Source organism: Mobula hypostoma, chromosome 2 (genome assembly GCF_963921235.1).
Source record: "Mobula hypostoma chromosome 2, sMobHyp1.1, whole genome shotgun sequence".
Classification (NCBI taxonomy): Eukaryota; Metazoa; Chordata; class Chondrichthyes; order Myliobatiformes; family Myliobatidae; genus Mobula; species Mobula hypostoma.
In genome coordinates this window covers 107,633,307-107,656,144 of record NC_086098.1, presented here as the reverse complement: position 1 = coordinate 107,656,144, position 22,838 = coordinate 107,633,307, and positions in this window count along the sequence as shown.

Genomic DNA, 22,838 nt, shown 5'->3' with positions numbered 1-22,838 from the left:
GAGATAGAAGCAGAGAGATTGAGAAAGGGGAGGGAGATGGACCAGGTAAATCTGAGGGCAGGGTGGAAGTTGGAAGCAAAGTTGATGAAGTCAACGAGTTCTGCATGGGTGCAGTCGTCACTGTAGCGTAGGAAAAGTTGGGGAGTGACGCCAGTGTAGGTTTGGGACATAGTCTGTTCCACACAGCCGACAAAAGGCAGGCATAGTTGGGAATCATGTGAGTACCCACACCTACACTTATTATTTGAAGGAAGTGGGAGTGCAGCATTTTGTGTGTTTTGCTTGGATTTCCAGCTTCTGCAGATTTTCTCTTGTTTGTCATTGATCTCAATATCTGATCTCTTTCAGCTATCATTCTGCTTTTAGGTTGTGAGGTGCTGAGGAGGTGAATGTGTGACCCATGGATTCTGTGACAGGAGGGGCTCGAAGTGTTTGATGGGGCAGGTAGGTGGGTGACTTGGGAGATTATGTGGTCTTTTCATTGTTTATGCAGACTCCTGTGTGCCCCGATGAATAAACTTAAGATTTTTCTATAATCCTAAGTATCCCTTCTTTGAGCAGTCACAGGTCAGAACTTCCACAGGTCTGTGGGGGTGTCACACTTTTTCAATGAAACTTTGAGAAAATCTTTGAATATTTTCCTCTGTCCATTTGGTATTTCCTAGCCATGATAGAGTTTGGAATAGCTCATCCGACTCGCGGGTCTGGTGTCAGGCATGCAAACAAATTAATTGAATTGAATTTGAGTTTCAGTGTTGGACATGCTAGCGCAGATGTTGGTTAATTTATTCTGCAGGTAGATTTAAAGAACCAGTCCTACCGAAAAGAATACTATGGTGAGAGAATTAGTGATTTCTCTTTAGTGCTTTGTGGTATCTGCTGTAAGTAGTATTTGTCTTTCAACATACACTGCAGCTGGTAGACTATGAGCTTTATGGGAGGCTTGAGATTCTTTCTTGGATGAGTGGTGTATTTCATCATTTTATTGAGATATGGGGCACAGTCATTGCTGTACAAGGTCTCATCATGGACCTTAATTGCCCAAGGGGGTGTTGTACATTTCAGCCAGGTAGGTGGTGGATATTTGAAATCGAGGTGTTCAGTTAAAAGTACTCCCTGATGCTTCAGTGAATGACTGTATGCACACAGAAGCATCAAGTTTCTGAAAATGAGATCAGAGTGAGCTTGGTTCCATATTGCAGATAACTTAGCTTGATCAGTTCTCCACTTCTGAACTCCAGCAAGGAGCTTGTCAGAGGTGAGGCACAGCGCTGTGGCAAGACAGATGGAGAAACGTGTTGGGCTGATGCTTCAGCCTTCCCTGCACCAATCTACCCTGGGCTTGGATCCCTTGTGGCCCTATAGGTTAAGTTCACGGATCAGATGTTACCAGGAAACACATGTAAATTGGAGACAAATATATTTTGGCAACAAAATTTGAGAAGCATTTTCCGATTGATGGAGTATTTAACAAAGAAAACAGTATCGCTTTATAAAGTAAATGTAACAAAATAACATTAATTAGCAAAACGCAATAGAATCTATAACAAGAAAACCTTCAGCAATATTCCTAATATTGTGAAATCATTTTAAAAGCTCAACAAAGCTAATATCCAGAAGACAGGGGTGGTTATGCTGTGTCCCTATAACCTCCCAGCATTCTTCTTGGCACATAGTGATACATATTAAAACAAATATAGCCCCAAAAAAAGTATATGGCTACATCTTAAGAATTCACCAGAATGAAAGCAGAGGACAAGGGCTTTCTTTAAGGTCACTTGTTTCCTTGCTACAGGAAGAAATTCTTACACATCTGTACTAGTCTATGTGTAAAAAAAAGCCAATTAAGGAGAAAACAGTCCCACTTTGGTTTCCTTCTTACCTCTTCTTCTCGCCTGCTTATCACCTCCCCCAATGCCCCTTCTCCTTCCCTTTCTCCCATGGTCCACTCTCGTACTCTATCAGATTTCCTTTTCAGCCCTTTAACTTTTCCACTGATCTCCTCCAAGTATCTTACTTCATTCCCCATCTGCCACCCACCTGGTTTCACCGATCACTTTCTAGCTTGTTCTCCTTTCCCTCCCCCCACCTTCATAAGGCATCTTCCCCTTCTTTCCATTTCCTGATGGAGAGTCTTTACCTGACACATTGACTGTTCATCCATTACCATAGATGCTGCCTGACCTGCTGAGTTCCTCCAGCATTGTGTTGTTCAAACAATCCAGATTTCTTTTAGAGGTCCAGACTTAAGATAGAAAGCTGATGTGCAGATTCTGTTAAGCGATGATCCAATGCCAATTGCCATGGTCTCATAGTATCGTAGAGTCGGTGGACTACAGCACAGAAACAGGTCTCCGGTTCAGCCATGCCATGTTAACCTGATCTTTCACCTGGTTGCATCTACCTGAACACAAAATAATCTGCAGATGCTGGGGTCAAAGCAACACTCACAACACGCTGGAGGAACTCAGCAGGTCGGGCAGCATCTGTGGAAAAGATCGGTCGACGTTTCGGGCCGGAACCTCCAGACGTCCTGACGAAGGGTTCCGGCCCGAAACGTTGACCGATCTTTTCCATTGATGCTGCCCGACCTGCTGAGTTCCTCCAGTGTTTTGTGAGTGTTGCATCTACCTGAAGCCAGGCCATAAGCTTCCAAAGTTGTCTCATCCATGTACCTATTCAATCTTATTTTAAATGTTACAATTCAACTTGCACCTCACATCTACCCCTTCTACTGGCAGTTTATTCCACCTCCCTCTAAGTGAAGGTTTCCTGTCAAATTCCCTTTAAGTATTTCTCCTTTCACCCTAAACCAGTATGACCTCTAGATCTATTCTCTCCCAACCTAAGTGGAGAAAAGCCTCCAAATCCCGCATTTCCCTATAAGATCTCCCCTCATTTTCCTGCACTCCAGAGAATAAAATCCTAATGTCTTCAACATTTCCTTATAACTCTGGTCCTCACATCCCAACATCATCCCTGTAATTTTTCTCTGAACCCTTTCAAACCTATTGATATCTTTTTTGTAGGTCTATGTCCAGAACTACACACAGTACTCTGAATTAGACCTCACCAATGTCTTTTATAACATCCCAACTCCCATACTCAGTGCCCTGATTTATGGTGGTCAATGTGCCAAAGATTTCTTTACAACCCTACCTGAAGGAAACTGTGAAACCAATCACCGGTCTACCTAGAGATTTGTGTACCAATAGTCCATCATATAAAACCACCAAGGGCACTGATTTGGATCAGAGAAACCCTGGAAAACCACCCAAAGAATCTCCATAACATCAAATTTGGTTGTGAGTGGGAAAATTAGAAGAGCAGATGTGAAATCTGTATCAGAAAGTAACAAAATCCAACGATCCAACATTACAGAACCATTAAACTGCATGGTGCTTAACTTCCCTGCCTATTGACTTCAATGTATGGGCAGCTAAAACTGGCCTTGTCTCTGTTCAACTCATTTTGCTGTGCTGCCTGCTCAGTCAGAGGATGTTGTCTCAGGCTTCTGGTTGGAAAGAACTGTAGCTTGATGAGAAAATGTTAGAAACCCTAGTGATGTGGGAAAAACAGAGATTAAGGAAATATAAGAGAAAAGGCATTTACAGCTAATGTTTTACTTTTTGAGAACCTATTTTATTTGTCCTACATGCCAAATGAAAGGGCAGGTGGGATGAAGAACACAGAGAGTCTAGGCTGGTGCAAAAACTGTGTGGAGTCATTACCTTACGGTGGTGTCGTCCCACCAGTTTATTGGTGCTCCTATTTCTACCTGCCCAATGTTCAGAAAACAAACCCAATGCCTTCTAGAACTGTGCCACGCTCTCTCCAGCACAGCCAACCACCTCAGTGTTACTGGGACACTGTAGTGCAGTTCACTGTTCATGAATGCAGCACAGAGGTGGAGGAACAATTACAAGTAATGAGGTACGCCAAATGAGGGAAGGGGCTCTGGGAATTGCTACCATTTGTAAGGAACTTGACTATTCCCTCAATGTTACTAATTCTCATACTTGATCAAGAGAGAACTTTATAGCAAAGCGTAATTGTCATCAGTCATGTCCAGGAGCCTTAAGCACTGGTGCAGTACTTACCTGAGGATTAAGCTTTACTTCATCTCTGGGTAAAGGACTCATTCTATCTCAACAGCTACTGAGAGTGCAACATTCTTTATCAATCGCTCATTATCTCTACAGATATATTTGTGGGCCATTAAATTCCTTCCACATTCCTTCAGCCCATCCCCCCAACTCCAACAGATCTTTGATCAGGTCCAACCATCTCCAACTCTTTCCTCAATCCACCCATTGAATTGCCACACAGCACTTACCTACCCTTGAAGAATTCCCTGATCCTCTACACACCCAATTTCTTCTCCCCCATGACGCCCCCCCCCCACCAAACTACTCCCCAATCCTTTCCACATGCAGACTTCCTCTTCCACTCAATCAGGTCAGCATAAAGGGCCAATGGCCATAAACAATATCTTTTTTTCCCTCACAACACAGATGCTGACTGACCTGCTGAGCGCATGCACTATTCTCCATTTTAACTGCAGTTCAGATTCCTGTACAGAATATAACTGCATATATGGTTTATATCTTGGTAGCATTATGACTGAGGGGATTAACTCAGACTTTATCAGCTCTGTGTAATTAACTCCATTTGCCTGACCTTTTTAGTAAAATTTTAATTATCAATTATTCAAAATATGGGAAGGTGTGAATACTAAAAATAGCTTATCTGAATCAGAAAGTCAGTTTGAAAATTCTTTATGGAAACTTGTCAGTCTGTTACTCCCATGAGATTATTTTCATTTAATACAGAAAACTACAGCAGGAAGAATGCATCAAACCCTATAAAAGATTAGTTTAATCCTTTTATCTGTCCACTCAGTGGAAGGATTTATATGATAATTATGTAATTCCATTATGTAATACTTAATTTACCTATCGCTCCTGTTAAGTAATTATTTATAAACTTAAACCAAACCCTACAGATGTTCTACATTTTTTCAATGGAGGCAAGTAAGGTTAAGTGAGGCAGAAGTTCAGGTTCTAAAATAATTGGCCTGTAGGGTTTTCTGCTTTGTAATCATGTCAGGTCATGTTATCAAAAGGTTTCAAGGTTAAGACAATCTGAGACAGATAGGGAATTGGGACTGGTAATAATATAAAGGAGAGTTCATAAAATAGCCCCAGGCTGCATGAAAGGTAGTTTACACATTGATTCATCCTAGGTGTGTTTGGACCATGCTATAGACTCATTGCATCAAAGGTCAGAGTTGTGAATTTACAGTTATGGCTAAGCAAATTTTGTAATGCATGGAGGCCAGTAAGTGGTGTGAAAACTCAATTTTGGCCTGTACTGACAGCTTGAGAGCTCAGCCCAGTGATTAGGAAAAGCAGCAGCTGCTACAAGGCTCCAACATAAAGGGAATCAGACCCAACAATGTGCTCATTATTTGCAATGCATTTCTGCAGTCTTTAAACAAGACTTTATTTCGATTGCTTTTAATCACATTAGTGATCTTTAATAAAAAGAGAAATGGCGCTTCCAGAGTTAAAAAGGACAGTGCATCTGTCTGTAGTTTGAGATTTCAGCAAAGGTCATGTGTATCTTATTTTTAATTGGAATCACAATATATTGCTGTTTACAAAAGCATACATATAATACAGGCAGCTGGCTACTTTATGGCTTGTACATAATAGTCTTTTAATTCCTTTGGGTTTACAACAGGACAGCCAATATTTAAATAAGAATAGTCATGATGTTTTAGGTGCACTCTGAGGCCAAACATCTGATATCATTATTAATTTTTCTCACAGTGGAACTTTTCAAATATTGTTTTATATTAAACCAAGGGTGGAAGAAAAATTCATCCATTTCTCTTTAAATTACTGTATAATGTTCTTTGGACTGGGGCTTCAAACCATATCATTAACATATTTTTATTAAAGCCTTAGATCCCAAAGATAAAATAGTTTTATTCCATGGATTGAATTTTCATTTGATGCTGTCCACCATCAGCCTGTCATCTTGGCCATTAAGTACGAGAAGTTTTTTTTCTCCATATTTATGCTCCTCTTTCAAAGAAAATTATAACAGAAGACAGGAAGACTTCACTCTCACCACCCAATGTCCCTGCATTGTAACTGAACAATAATAAAATTCCATTGATGAATCGTGCAGGGTGGTAAATGTAATGGGTGATGAAAGAGTCATTTAACCTAACATTAGAATTTCTTCCCTTAACTTTGTGGGAAATTGAAATCATTAGCTATGAATATATTAGTTACTCTTCTGTTCTGAAATGTGTGATTTCTGTGCTATTTAAGGTTTCCATTATAAGCTAAGTGCTTTGATATATTTAGCTGAATAGTGAAGAAGCCTTGTCCCTGGTATGTGCATCAAAGTGTTGTATGCAGGAGTAAGTTAGTAGGATTGTTTGATACTGATCCATTGTTGTTGGGAGTTTGTGGTTTGCCACTACTTGTTTGAAACTTCTAACACACCATCAGGTTATACAATCTTGCCTTTTGTCCCAGCACTGATCTTCCCCTTCACTGAAGATACAGGCATGAATAAACCATAGCTGATGAAGGATTACTGTTTGGCATGTTATTTTGCTAAAAGGCTTGTATTAAATTTCTTTCTTTTGCCTTGACGGAGATATTTAATTCATTGGTTGGCTTTTAAGCAGAAAAATTCTTTTGTTAAAGCAGCAGGAAGCATCATTTGTTGTAAAATGTTTACGTGAGGCTGATGTAATAATGTGTCCAATGGTAACTTCCAGGATCAATACTTATTACTGTAGAACTGTCTATATCTTCACGTTAGTTCAGACTGAGTGTTCTGAGATGTAACAGTGGCCTTGTACTGCAACCGTGGGCTACATGAAGGGTTGAGAAGTGTGATTCTAATGCTCACTCTAACATGAACCAAATCACATCAGTGCTTATGACATAACATTGGAAATTACAATTGATGCCTCAGAGGGCTTTTGCTCTGCTCTTGGAAAAACTATGGTCTGTGTGCTAGGTGGGGACAAACTAATCCTACTGGATGACTTAACTGTTGAGGTTTGCAAGGACACAATCCTCTGGAAAGGCATGATTGCCAAGGAATGAGCTAGCTTCAACAGAGACACAAAATACTCTGCAGATGTTGGGGTCAAAGCAACACTCACAACACGCTGGAGGAACTCAGCAGGTCGGGCAGCATCCGTGGAAATGAACAGTCAACATTTTGGGCCAGAACCCTTCATCAGGACTGAAGAGGGAAGGGGCAGAGGCCCTATAAAGAAGGTGGGAAGGAGAAGGCTGGTAGGTTCCAGGTGAAAAACCAGTAAGGGGAAAGATAAAGGGGTGGGGGAAGGGATAGGCAGGAAAGGTGAAGAAGGAATAGAGGAAAGCACAATGGGTAGTAGAAGGAGGTGGGATCATGAGGGAGCTGGTAGGCAGCTGGGGGAGGGAGCAGAGTGAAACTGGGATAGGGGAAGGGAGGGGGAGGGAATTACCAGATGTTGGAGAATTCAGTATTCATACCAAGGGGTTGGAGACTACCTAGACGGTATATGAGGTATTGTTTCTCCAACCTGAGTTTAGCCTCATCATGGCAGTAGAGGAGGCCACATATGGACATATCTGAATAGGAATGTGAAGCAGAGTTGAAGTGGGTGGCTACTGGGAGATCCTGTCTGTTGTGGTGGACAGAGCGGAGGTGCAATACCTCTCAGTGAAACCCGACGCAGGTTGGGGGACCGCTTCATCAAGCACCTCCGCTCCATCCACCGGGAGGAGCAATACCTCATATACCGCCCTCATGGTTCTGCCTCCTTCTACTACCCATTGTGCTTTCCCCTATTCCTTCTTCACCTTTCCTGCCTATCTTTCCCCTTACTGGTTTTTCACCTGGAACCTACCAGCCTTCTCCTTCCCACCCTCCCCCCTCCTTCTTTATAGGGCCTCTGCCCCTTCCCTCTTCAGTCCTGATGAAGGGTTCTGGCCCGAAACGTTGACTGATTGTTTCCACGGATGCTGCCTGACCTGCTGAGTTCCTCCAGCGTGTTGTCTGTGTTGCCTAGTTTCAACAGAGTTTTCCTCCCGACAGCAGGCTCGGAGTATGCCTGTGTGTGAACCAACACCCTGTACCATCAGAGAGTAAACCACAGCACCACCATTCCCCCATTCTAAGCAGCGGCACTTGCTGGCTTATAGCACTGTCTGAGAGAGACAATGAAAGAAAGAAAAAGCATAACTGCAAGAAACTCAATGGTACGTTTCGAGGCCTCCCAGAAAAAAAAGCTACTGAGAAATTGCCTCACAGCCATTCCAAGAATCCTCAGCTAATATGAGTTCAGGACAGGCAGATTGTCCATGATGGCTGACCTTTCGTGCTTAGTGTCGGTTTCTCTACCAGAAAACAACAGGAATTATTTGTGGAGAATGACCAGGTGATCCAGCTCATTGGAAATTCTATCATGCCTTGGGAGAAAAGAAATTGCTGCACAAGCCCCTGAATCCACAGAAAACCCATAACCCGAGGAGCAGATGTGGTTGAAGAAAAGCACAGGAGATCCAGCAGTTCACTAAGAATTATAAATACTTATAAGCGCAGTGCTGTTAAAATCACTTATAGCTCAAATACCGAGAACAGAAGAGAATTTATCAAGGATAGAAGAGCTGTCAGTGCTCTCTTTAAAGAATTCCTCAGACATGATCCTGCCATTGATGACACCAGCCATGGCCAGATTCTATCCCAGTACAGACTGATATCAATCAATACCTGGCTCAATCTTTGTCACTGTAACACTGAACTTCAATACAAATCAGCTTCCCACTGGGATGCATTAAGTCTGTGAGATAAATGGGAATGTTTTTCATCTGTGTTGCCTCCACTCCAGAACCAATTTTAACTTTAGTTTCATACTGCAGTACACAGACAACAAACTATCTGCTTCAGGAACTCCACGGGCCAAACAACGTCTGAGGACAAAAAGGAACTGTCGATGGGTCAAATCGCTGCATTAGGATTTTTCTCTCCTCCTTTTCTTTCTCCCACAGATCACCTCCAGCCTTGCACAAGATCCCAATGGCAATTCCCCAATGTCATGGAAAATCCCAGCACATCCAAATCCAGGCTCTGTTATTGAAACTCTGTGGGACGCCAACTAAAAAATTAGCCTCTGTGTCGTAGAACTTCATGCTGCACAACCTATGGGCAACATTCAGGAATATACTGTTAGTTAATTGGCAAAATAATTGGAACAATTGGCAAAACTCAGCACCATCGAGCCTCACTCATTTTGAATGTCAGTGGTAGCATTCACAGTAAGCCTGGCATTCATTAATCATCATATAACAAATAGCGTGTTTAGAAAGGTTTCAAGAGACACCACTTTATGAAGAGCCATGTGAAATCTACTAACTTCCAAACCATTAATCAGACTCCAAGAAAATTTGTAAAGTTCCCAGTGAACCTTAAGTATTCAAACATGTACTTGGCTGGAGTGTGCCAAATCCTGTAGCCACTCAGCCTGAAGCACTTTTGGGAAGGCTGGAGAGATTTTGTAAACATATTTTTTTCTGGTTAATTGATTTAAACAAAAATATGAAGAAATCAGAATTTTCTGGTTCATGTGAGAGGTCTTTGACTTGAAATGTTAACGCTTTTTGTCTTTCCTTGAGGTTGCCTGGTTGCTCCTTGTATTTTCTGTTTATGTTTCTGATTTTCAGCAGCCCCTTTGGAAGACTATTGTGGTGCAGGAGTCCGGGGTATAGCCCAGTCCTCTGATTAGGTACACCAGTACCTAATAAAGTGGCCAGTGAGTATGCGTTTATGGTCTTCTGCTGCTGTAGTCCATCCACTTCAAGGTTTGACATATTGTGCATTCAGGGATGCTCTTCTGCACACCACTGCTGTAATGTGTGTTTATTTGAGTTACTGTCATCTTCCTGTCAGCTTGAACCAGTCTGACCATTCTCCTGTGAACTACAGCCTACTGAGTGTTTTTATTTTTCATTCTCTGTAAACTCTAGAGACTGCGCTGCATGAAAATCGATAGCTAGATAGATACTTTATTGATCCCAAAGGGAATTACAGTGTCACAGTAGCATTACAAGTGCACATATATAAATATTCATCATCATCATCATTAGGTACCGTGCCCAATTTGAGCTTTGACTGCCATGACCCACACACCTGTTTTGGGTTAAGTGGATCATTTCCAGTTCTCTGGCTGCTGTCTCCATCATCATTTGTCTTTGTCTTCCTCTTGCTTTCTTCCCTTCAATCTTTCCCTTAATTACCGTGCATCCTAACTCCTCTTTCCTAATCACGTCCAATGAAGTTACGCTGCCTTTTCATGATCTCATACATTATTTCTCTTTTTGTGTTTGCTCTGTTCATGACATCCTCGTTAGATATTCATTTCGTCCATGATATTCTTTGCATCCTCCTCAAAAACCACATCACTGCTGCTACAATTTGTTTCCTCATGTTACTAGATATTGTCCAACATCTTGAGCCATATAACATAACTGGATAAACGTAACATTTCAGTACTCTGAGGCGGCTTGTCATGCCTTGTTGAGTATTGGTCAGTATACTCTTCTTTCTCGTAAAGGTGTCTTTTGCCATCCCTATTCTTCTTTTGAAGTCCATGTCGCACCTGCCTTCTGATGTCACCCAGATTTCTAAGTAGCAAAAGTTCTGTACTTGTTTTATGTCTTCCCCATTTATTCTCAGCCTGCAGATAGGATTCTCCTTCTTTTTGGATATCACCATACATTCTGTCTTTTTGCAATTGATAGACAGATCCATTTTTGCACTTTCTTCAACAATTATATCTACTAAGTCTTGTAGTTCTTCTTCCGTACTTGCAATTAACACAGTGTCATCTGCATATCTGCAAATATTGATGTTTTCATCGCCAACATTGATTCCCAAGATGTCTCTTATTTTTTGTAATATTGTTTCACTGTACACATTAAATAAAACAGGGGAGAAAACTCACCCTTGTCTAACGCCTCTCTTGATTTTTGTAAACTGACTCACTTCTCCATCTATTGTTCCAGTGACAATTTGTTCCTAGTACAGATTTCTGATTAAGCAGAGGTCTTTCAAATCTAGATCTAGAGTTTTCTGTAATATTCCAAATAACTAATTGTGCTTCACTTTATCAAATGCTTTTGTGTAGTCAATAAAACAAACAAACAAATCTTTTTCCCTTGAATAGCTCCTTCTGATAGTATCCTTAACAGCAATATTGTGTTTCTTGTACCTGTGTCTTTCACAAAACCACATTGTTCTTTACCAATTTCAGCTTGTATCTTACTTTTAGCTTGTCATCAAAATTCTTAGAAGTATCTTGGTGATATGACTCATTAAACTTATGGTCCTATGTAATTCACATTCCAGGTTTCTTAGGAAGAGTGATAAATACTGATTCTTTTTCATCTCTTCTGGTATTATTCCAGTCTCATAAATGTCATTGATTAAATCAGTAAGTTTTTCAATTCCATAATCTTCAAGGGCGATAATTTGTTCTATTACTAATTTAGGAAGGTCAACTCAGTCGGATGAAACTCAGCAGCAGGAAGAAACACACGGTCCTCAGAGTATCAGCACCCTACGGGACGTGGAAGAAGTTTCAGGCACCAAACAGCAGTTCAAGACACAGCCAGGCACATCGTAAAGTGGAGACCATGCAAGGACGTAAGCCGTTGGTGAAGTGGCCAAAGTCTAGCAGCAAGGAGTGGGAAACCATCAATTCAGATGTGAGCCTGATCTTAACTGGCATCAAGAGATCAGCAGAAAAAAAGCTGGAGAAGATGGGCGACCTGATTTGCAGCTACGGAAAGGAGAAACTTGGAGTGAAGGAACAAGTCAGCAGGAAAGATATGCCTCCTCCCCCCAAGTCCCGTCATCTCCAAGAAATCCAATGACTTGTTAAAGAGAGAAGAGGCCTAAGGAAGTTGTGGAAAAAAGCAACAACAGAAGAAAGGGAGGGCATCAATCTCCTTCAAGAGGACCTGAAACAGAGGCTCTCGAAGATGCGCAGACCAGATACTTTAAGGAAACGACGAAAAATGAAGGAAAAAGCAAGAACAGACTTCTACAAAGATCCCTTTAGATATGTGAAAGGCATTTTCACAAAAGAGAAAAGCGGATACTTGAAAGTATCAAAAGAGGAGGTTGAAAGACATCTCAGAATCATCCACACTGATAAGTGAAAAGATGAACTGATAGAGAAGAGCAGGAGGAGTTCTGATCCCCAAAGAAAATAATTGGTCCACCATTGAGCAGTTTAGCCAAATAAACCTTCTGAACATGGAGGGCAAAATTTTTTTCAGTGTGTTAGCGCAAAGACTTACAAAGTATTTCATTGATACATCAATCCAAAAGGCTGGCATAGAAGGATTCTCAGGATGCCTTGAAAATACCAGTGTCATATGGCACCAAATCCAGATGGCTAAGAAAGAAAGAAAGAAAGGATCTGCATGTCATGTTCCTCAACCTGGCCAATGCCTATGGATCAGTTCCTCATTCCCTATTGTGGACTTCTTTTGAATTCTTGCAAGTGCCAGCAACAACAACAAATCTGGTAGAACACCTCTTTCAGGATCTGCAAGTTTGTCTCACAACATCAGACTTCACCACAGCGTAGCAACCACTGGAAGTAGGTATCATGGCGGGGTGCACCATCTTCCCATTGGCCTTTACTATGGCAATGGAGCTCATTATCAGAGCCTCAAAATTGGTTGCAGGAGGAAAAGGGCTACAGTTTGGTCAATGGTTACCACAGATACGAGCCTATATGGAGGATATAGCAATACTGATGACAACTGTCCCCTGCACCAAGAGACTTCTGGAAAAGCTTCATCAAAACATCACATGGGCGAGGATGAAGGTCAAGCCCGGCAAGTGCGGAAGCATCTCCATTGTCAAAGGTCAAGTCACAAATAAAAGATTTCATATTGACGGAACACCTGTCCCAACTGTTTCAGAAGTGCCAGTGAAGAGCTTGGGCCGATGGTATGATACTAAGCTCAAGGACACTGAGCAGTTTAAACAACTGAAAAAGGATACCATCATGTACATAGCTCACATCAACAAGACCTGGCTGCCAGGAAAACTCAAGCTATGGTGCTTCCAGTTTGGCATACTCCCAAGTCTCATGTGGCCTTTAACAGTGTATGAAATCCCCATGAAAAGCTGGAAAGAATGATCAACACACATGTAAAACAGTGTCTTGGATTTCCACGATGCTTAAGTCCTGTTGGACTGTACGGGAACGGCAAACTGGAATTACCAATTGCAAGTCTTGTGGAAGAATTCAAATGCACCAAAGCAAGGTTGGTCATGACCCTCGCTGAATCTGAAGATACTGTTATTCGAACAGCGACCCCCCCCAGGGAGGAAGTGAACCCCATCTGAAGCCGTTCAGAGTGCTAAGTCTGCTCTTCGCTTCAGGGATGTGGTTGGCCAAGTCCAACATGGGAGAGCCGGGCTTGGGCTCATCCCAAAAGCTCCCCAGTGGCACAAAGCAACATCAGTGCAGAAGAGACGGCTCATAGTGGAGGAGGTGAGAAGACAGGAGGAGGCAGAGAGACCAGCCAGGGCTGTCTCAATGGCCAAGCAAGGCCAATGGACTAGTTGGGAGAGCCTGGAAAAGAAGAAACTTAGCTGGCGTGACATCTGGGAGATGGAGGGATCTCAGCTAAGTTTTGTCATCAGAGCCACTTATGACCTCCTACCCACACCCCAGAACCTGAACCAGTGGTGGGGAGAAGACCCCTCTAGCTCTCTTTGTCAAGCACCTGCATCACTAAGGGACATTTTAACAGGATGCACCATGAGCCTCACCCAGGGGCGGTACACTTGGCAGCATAACCAAGTTCTCAGACAGTGGCTTCAATCTTGGAACAGAGGCGAATCACCACAAATGCTCTCCCACAAACATCGGCAGGAAATGTCCACATCACACGATTTGTACCAGCAGGCCAACCTCCAGAGCAGCATATAACATCAAAAGATGTAAGCATTCTGCAGGTTGCTTGGGATTGGAAAATGGACATGGACTTGGAAAAAAAGCTTGTGTTTCCCCTGGACATTGCAGCTACAACACTCCGGCCAGACATGGTCCTGTGGTTCACAACTGCCAAGCTGGCATATGTGGTGGAATTGACAGTACCATGAGAAGATGGTGTCGAAGAAGTTTATGAGGAAAAAGACCAAATACTCTGAACTGTCAACTGATGCTGCCCAGAATGGCTGGAAGACCAAGATTTTCCCTGTAAAAGTGGTATGCAGGGGATTCTTTGCTACATTTACGACCAGTCTATTGAAGAAGATGGGGGTGAGGGGTCACTCCCTCCAACAAGCAATCAAGTCCTGGTCAAATGCAGCAGAAGAAAGCAGCAATTGGATTTGGATTAAAAGGAAAGACAACAACTGGGCTGCAAGATGGAGACAGGAGGGTATGGAACTGAGGGGGGTGTATCTGGGACGCCAGGTAGCACCGTTGAGCCCTCTGGAGACGTCGTGGGCTTATCAACGAAACGTCAAAGAAGGAGGGTGCCCACTTGATGACCCCGATGACGTACCTACACTCCTTGTCACCACTCCAAGCCCACTGCCAACATTGAGAGTGCCAACTTACTGAAGGGATTGAAACATCAAGTCTTAGTAGCTCTACTCTACATCAGGACCTGCTGCCTTTCCTTTCTTCATCATATTTATTGCATTACGAACTTCAGATATTAAAATACTTGACCTTCAATGTCTTTCTTAATTTCTGGTTTTTCACCTCGATCATCTTCGAACAATTCCTGAATATACTCAGTACATCTATTCATAATCTCATCTTTTTCCATGATAATAGTACTGTCCTTTGCTTTCAAGCATCCACCTGAAGAACAGAGGAGCTTTTTACCAGTGATATTCTTGATTTGTTGATGTAACCTTTTTGGATCAGTAATAGGGATTCTTTCTATTTGCTTACATTCCTGGTTTAACCATTCTTCTTTGGCTTTTTGACATAAGCTTTTAATTTTTTTTATCTAAGGACTTATATTCTATAGGATTTGTTTTCTTCCATCTCCTTTCTTCCATTAGATTTTTGATTCCATCTGTCATCCATTTATTCTTTGTTCTTTTTTCTTTTTTAGGAATCACTGACTGCTGATTCTACCAACGCATCTTTTAGAGAGTTAAATTTCATTTCTACATGATTGCTATCATCTTCAACAGTTTCTCTTTCTAGACTTTGAAATCTATTCCTTACTCCAATTGTAAATTTTTGTCTTAAGTTTTCTACTTTAATTAATTGCAAGTGGTCAAGGGATTATTCAGCTTTTTGCTTCTTTAGTTTTTTAAGTTTTACTTTTACGTGACATACTACTGGGTTATGGTCACTATTACAGTCTGCACCTGGATATGTTTTGCATCCATTCACTGAGTTTCTAAATCTTTGGTTTATAGCAATAAGTCAATTTGTTTTCGAGTGTTATCACCTGGATTTTTCCAGGTACACAAACGTCTTGGATGGATTTTAAAGTAGGTATTCATAATGACCTGATTATTCATCTTGCACCATTCTACCCATTTCTCACCTCTTTCATTGCTTTCCCCTAGTCCAAATTTTCCTATGGTATTGCCATCAGCACCTTGTCCTACTTTAGCATTTAGATCTCCCATGACAATAACAATATCTTGAGATTTGCATCCATTCTTTGCTTGTTCAAGCTCTTCATAGAATTTATCTATATCCTCATTTGTTCCATCTGTTGTTGGTGCATATACCTGTATAATTGCTAAATCAAATGGTTGTCCTCTGAATCTAAACATGTTTTGCCATGTTTTCATCCTTAAGAATTCCTACTCTATTAGTATGGGATGTTCCACAAGAATAAATTAGTGTTTTATTTCTATTCTGACATGTTCCAGCACCTATCCAACGAACTTTGCTAATTCCCATGATGTTAATCTTTAGTCTTTCCATTTCATTTATCACATTGCCCAATCTTCCTGCTTGATATTGTGTTCTTACATTCCAAGTGGCAATAATTTTCTTTTGCGTTACTTGAATTTTATGAGCAGTAGCTTGATGATGGTCGGGGATCCCCTGCTGCCCAGAATCAACCCTACCGAGAGAAGCATCTTCAGAATTGTCTTGAAGATCCTTTTGACGCTGTTGTTGTGTGATACATTTTGTGAGTTTGACCATGGTTTTCTTAGCAAATAGATTCTAGGAAACCTAGTATCTAGCAACTTTGGTTTGCTATTGCCTTCCACTGGGCGAACTAAAGCAATTGCCATTTCTCTTCCCAAATGTTCATCTGCCCGTACTATAGCCATTGACATTTGAGGTCCTAGCTCATCCACCTTCCCTGTCATAAGTTCAGTTATTGAACCTGCTGGATCTGCTGTTGGTCTTCGCTCGATTCCTGGGCAGGAACACCTGCAGGTGCTACCGTTCTGCATCAGAGCGGCCCTGGGAGCAATGAATGACTAAGGGGTAACTCCACTTTCCCCAAAGCTCTGAAAGTCCCCAATGAGAGCCTCATCACCGGTTGCAGTTTAGAGTCATATCCAGGACTAATATAAATATTAGAAGAGAAATAAAAAGAGTAAAAGATAAGTTACCACAAACAGTCTAATGGGGGGGGGGAGGTCATCACTTCCCCAACTATAGGTTGACTTATTATAGATCCTAATGGCCAAGGGTAAGAACAACCTCATATCGCGCTCTTTGGAGCAGCACAGCTGTCCCAGGAGATCAGCAGTTTCTGAGATCTTTAAACCACCCCGTCTGACACCAACATTCATTCCATGGTCAAAGTCACTTAGATCAGATTTCTTCCACTTTCTAATGTTTGTTCTGAACAACAACTGAATCTCTGGACCATGTCTGCGTGCTTTTGTAAATTGAGTTGCTGCCATATGATTAGCTGATTAAGTATTTGTATTAACGAAGAGGTGTACCTCACAAAGGGACCACTGAGTGTCTATGCAGCAACACAGGAATGCTTCATAGCTGATCACCATATTTCTTTCCACAAATGCAAGAGAATGCTGCTCCCACAGTTCTAGTTTCAGCTTCACTTTGGATATTCACTGCAGCTCCTCTAAACTATATACGCAGCACACTTGAGTAATCAGACCTGGCAGCAAAGGAAACAAAGAATAAGTTGAACCATTTGCCAGAGAACAAAGCCTTACATTAGCTGCGATTGACTATGGTCACTGACGCCCAGTCGCAAATGCTCACCAATCTTCAGAATGACAGTGTGTTCAAGCAGAAGATGGCGATGTTGTCCAAGTACCGAGCATTTGAACTCAATTTTTCCAGTGCCAGGTATCCTTAGTCTTCTTATGCCGGTATCCTTCCTGATGCATTCTGTAAAGCATTCTAACCAGGCAGGATTGGAGTTGGTGGGGAAGGGGTTGGGGTATGGGTGTGGAGGAGGCATTTTTGTCTAATTTTCCACTTTCTGGCTATTGATTGACATCTATGCTACTGGGGTCTGTGTAGAAGCTTGAATCCAATTGCAGATTTCCTCCCCAAATTTCCTTTTGGAGAGTACATTAATTATATAGATCTGTGATATTCAATTAACCGTCTTCTCTGGGTCAAAGTTGACTAAGCAAGTGTCCACCACCTATCCTGTAAAATTTATATTCTGTGTGTTGTGTGGACCTACCTGCCTTTGATGCTGCTGCAAGCAAGTTTTTTCATTGTTCGGTAGCTCACCGTATTTGTGCAAATGATAATAAACTGCACTTACAAGGGGTGATTGATAAGTTCATGGCCTAGGGTAGAAGGAGTCAATTTCAGAAAACCTAGCACATTTATTTTTCAACATAGTCCCCTCCTACATGAACACACTTAGTCCAGCGATCGTGGAGCATACGGATCCCTTCTTTGTAGAAGTGGTCCACAGCAGGGGTGATTGATAAGTTTGTGGCTGAAGGTAGAAGGAGATGAGTTATTAACTTCAAACTTTCTGCATTATCACTCAAAGAGTTGAACTGCACGTGCATGTAACAAGAGCATCTTGGACCTCCAGGTGGTCCACAGCAGGGGTGATTGATAAGTTTGTGGCCTAAGGTAGAAGGAGATGAGTTACACAGCTCTTGTTACATGCACGTGCAGTTCAACTCTTTGAGTGAAAATGCAGAAAGTTTGAAGTTAATAACTCATCTCCTTCTACCTTAGGCCACAAACTTATCAATCACCCCTGCTGTGGACCACTTCTGGAGGTCCAAAAGGCCAACCTCTACACAGAAGGGATCCGTATGCTCCACGACCGCTGGACTAAGTGTGTAAATGTAGGAAAAATAAACGTGCTAGGCTTTCTAAAATTGACTCCTTCTAACTTAGGCCACGAACTTATCAATCACCCCTCGTATCTCTCCCCCTTCGGCTTGGACCTGACAGCTTTTCCTCATTCACATTATTGGTAATGATAAGGTTCTCCAGGGTTTGCTTCCAACAGATAAACTTTCACAGCTGAACTAGAGCAGTTCAACTTCAAAAATGCTTTGTATCCAAGCCAGAATGTGAGTTGTGCTTTATTGGTGGTGCTGACTACATAGTTCATGGTTATTGTAATCTCTGGTATTTTTGTCTGTAGCGCAGCTTACTCTTCATTTGCAAAGATTTCAATGTGGAGAGGCCTTTGCACATTTTGAACAAGAGCCTAAATCATAACTGGATCATTATGTGCTTGATGCTGGGTAATCTTTTGCTGATGTGGGTATCTGGGAAATCCACACCACAAATTTTGGATCCATTTAATGCTGGTGAAGCCATTCATCTGATCAGAATTTTCACCTTCTAATATCAGTAAGCAAACAACTTCTGGACTTCCTTTGTCGTGCAGTGCCAAACGATCCATGCATCATTCTGAACACAATGAGACAGGGTTTTGGCAATCTAGTGATGTGATTCATATGTCTATGTTGTGTGCTTGAAATGAAGAAATGCTTGACAATATTTTTATGGATTGTCTTGTACTATGAAGGAATAAATCAGAAGGTGCCATCGCTGAAATAATGTAAAAACAAGATTCTGCAGAACCTGTAAATCAGAGTATGTTAGAGATACGCCACAAATGGAGTGAAGAAAAAGCAAAGGTTCAGAGGTTCATTTACTATCAAAGTATACAACTCTGAAATTCTTCTCCATTTACCCACGAAACCAAGAAAGAAAAGAATGGCAGCATGATCATCAGGCCCCCAGATCCCTCCTCCCCGCACAAAAAAGAACAAAAGTGGAACAGGCACATCAATAGCCCCCCACCCCCACACAAAAAAATGAAAGAAATCAGGCAAAAAACAGAATATAATAAATCATAAGACTGAAAAGAAAGTCTATAGTCCATATCCAAAACACAGGAAACCTGGGTAACATTCTCCAAGCACAGCGGCAGGCTTTTCCCTTTCTGATAGCAGAACGATCCCCCAGCAATCAAAAGGCAGTCTTCCCTCTCTGATAGCAGAGAGATCCCATCAGTGATCAAAGAACAGGCAGCCGGTGCTTACCTTCCTCATTTGCCTTGATGTTTCAATTTCTCTTGTTGCTTTAATCAGCAAGCTTTAGTCGTCAAAATGGAGTCGACATCGACTCTCGCCCTGCAGCTGTCCTGCAGCCTTCTCACCACAAAGTTCCCATACATTTTCTCTCAGAATCCTGTTGGAGACTCCAGAGCGCTGAAACAACCAAACGATCTCTAAACTGCAAATCACAGGCTCCAGCAGTCCCAGGTACACAGTCAAGATGAAAAACAAATGTAAAAACAGAAAAGAAGTAAAATATAAGGTTTCATAATCTATGCAGAAGATGGCGACTGATGGAGTGCTGTATGCCATCTTGACAAGTTAATTTTCAGAGTTTGTTATGTTCAAGAGTTAAGTCTGTCTCTTTCTACAGATGTTACATGATCTGCTATATATTCCCAGCATTTCTCTTTTTATATCAGGCTAAGCAAATCCTACTTTTGATATTAATGGTATTGTATCAGATAGATCACACTAATATGCAGTCTTTCACAGAGCACCATATTATCTGAGACACGTTCGGGATTTTTACAGACTCCCCTGCTCTGTCTCACATTCAAGTTCAAGTTTAATTGTCATAGAACCATACAAGAATACCCATGAATACAGTCAAATGAAACAGTTCCTCTGGGGTCAAGGTGCCAAACCCAGTACCAATAGCCATATACAGCACAAAACACATATAGCACATAGAAGATAGCAGTAAACATACTGTTACACGCACAAAAAATAATATAGCCCAAGTCCGTGAGTCCATCGATGTTGTCGGCAAGACCAATAATGCAACAGTCTGCAGATGAATCCATTCCAGTTTGTCTTCCAAAAAATGAGAGAAATCAGGCAAAAAACAGAATATAATAAATCATAAGACGGAATAGGGTCTATAGTCTAAGTCCATATCCAAAACGCAGAAAACCTGGGTAACATTCTTCAAGCACAGCGGCAGGCCTTTCCCTCTCTGATAGCATGGATGTGGTGCCACACTGCTCCGGTGTCACCCCTCCTGGGCACCGGCAACAGGTGACACCATGGCACGGGGCCTGGTTCAAGCTACAACCAAGATCATGCAGCCTTGCCCACTGTCCGTCCCGCTAATAAACCAGTGATCTACAGCATTCCAGATTACCAATCTCCAACAGGGTCTTGCGATCATAACAAAAAGACAATCACTTGCTGTGAGACTGCACCCCACCTTTGCGCACTGACTCGGACACCTCTCTGTAGCAGGCCGCAACATAGTCTGCATCAAATCCATCTCCTCCGCCATCGAACAACTTGCTGATGAGGTGGATCTGCAGTTCTTGAATTCTTAAAAAGGCAGCATACGCTATTAAGGACTCACCTCATCCCGGACATGACTTCTTCTGGCTTGTACCATCGGGGAGGAGGAACAGGAGCTGGAAAAGCTTTCTCCCCTCACCATCAGATTTCTGAATGGGCAGTGAACCAACCCATCAAAACGACCTTACTATTTTTGTTTTCTATTTGCATAGCTTATTTAATTTAATTTTTATATACTATATGTATTTCTTAATGTAATTTATATTTTTTTATGTGTTGCACTGTACTGCTGCTGCAAAGCAACAATTTTCACGATATGTCAGGGACATTAAATCTGATTCTGATTTTGAATTTAACGGTATGATCCTCTTTTGCTCTAGGATGTGGTGTAGCTCTGGCATTTTTACGGTGCGAACTGAAGTCTCGAAGGTGCAGGACGGTTGTGGTGTGGAGTCTACAGGCCGAATGAAGTGGGAGTGCCCAGGTACAACAGCAAGGAACGAGCTAATGCATGGCCATGGCTGGAGCAAACTTGGAGCTGATTCGAAGTGGTGAATCCGAGGTGAGACGGCAGGGTCTGTGCCTGAGAGCAAGGAATGAGCTGATTTAAGTGCTGAGCTAGATTGGAATGGTTGGGTATAGGCTGGATTGAGGCAGTAAGGCCCAGACCTGAGAGGGTATCAAAGCTGCAGGGCCCAGTTTGAGAGTGAGAAACGAGTTGAGGTTTGGCCAATTTAAACATTGCGCCAGATTGAAAAGGTCAACGTGTCGGAGTCAGAGGTGAGGCACAGGACATGGTCCTGTATTCAGCTTGCTGCTCGGCAAGGTTTACTTGTCTCTGCATGACACTGAGGCTGTGGCCTGCAACTAGTGGGATCCTGGATTGGCTGTGACCGGCTTCATGCCTGTGAACTCACTTTCGTGAACTTTAGTTCTGAATGTTATTTTGCTTAATTTTTATTGTTTACATGATTTGTTATTTTTTATTTGCACATTGGGTGTTTGACATTTTTTAAAAATGGGTTCTATTAGGTTTCTTTGTCTTATGGCTGCCTCAAAGTTTTATATAAGTATACATACTTGATAATAAATGTACTTTGAAAATTGAACTTTGGTTATGAGTGTAGAACCCATGGATACCTGATTTCAAAGCAAAGAGTGCTAACACAAGTCAGGGTGGCATTCTTAAAATCACTACAAGCTGAGGTAAGATGCCACGTATTAAATGATAAGAGCAGAATTTAACTTGATCCTAGCCAGAAGCCAGAAGATGATTAGAAATCAAACGAGCAGATGCTGTCACACTGACTGTGCTGATCAAAAGTACTCTGACATCAAACAGGATGGAAGTCCAGAGAGTAAAGCGGTTGAAGGAGGATTGGGAACACACCCCAAGCAGTCAGTTTCAACTTACACTTCAAGAGATTTAACGGAAAATAAAACTGACACGACAAGGAGAGTACCAGCATCTGTGTTTGATTATTAGACGGACCAGAGGAGACATGACAGACTAACATTCCAAAGGAATCGAGCATTTATCTGCTTGTGGATGAGGTAACAATGGTGTGCAAAGATCATTCAATCAGTTAGTGAATCTAAGGTTGTATTTGGGAAATCACTGGACTGATTTATTGCCTATGAAATGAGCAATAACATAATGGTCTGATTCTTGCCAACAGTTTTGAAATAAACATTTTAAAAAACTGCCAGATAAAGACAGAAATGGGATGTGATCCTATTAGAGCAGATGGAAGAGAGATTACCTTTATTTAGTAGTCACAATTCTGATTCGGTTGAAAAAGTAGTTGAAAGCTCTTGGTTTTTGCGTCCATAGTTTTACGTACACAAGGTTCTGAAAGAAAGATGGGAAATACTGGAAACACTTGCAATTCCTTGGTGTCCACATTTCTGAGGATCTCACTTGGTCCCTGAACTCCTCCATCCTGATCAGAAAGGCACAACAGCACCTTTATTTTCTGCGGAGC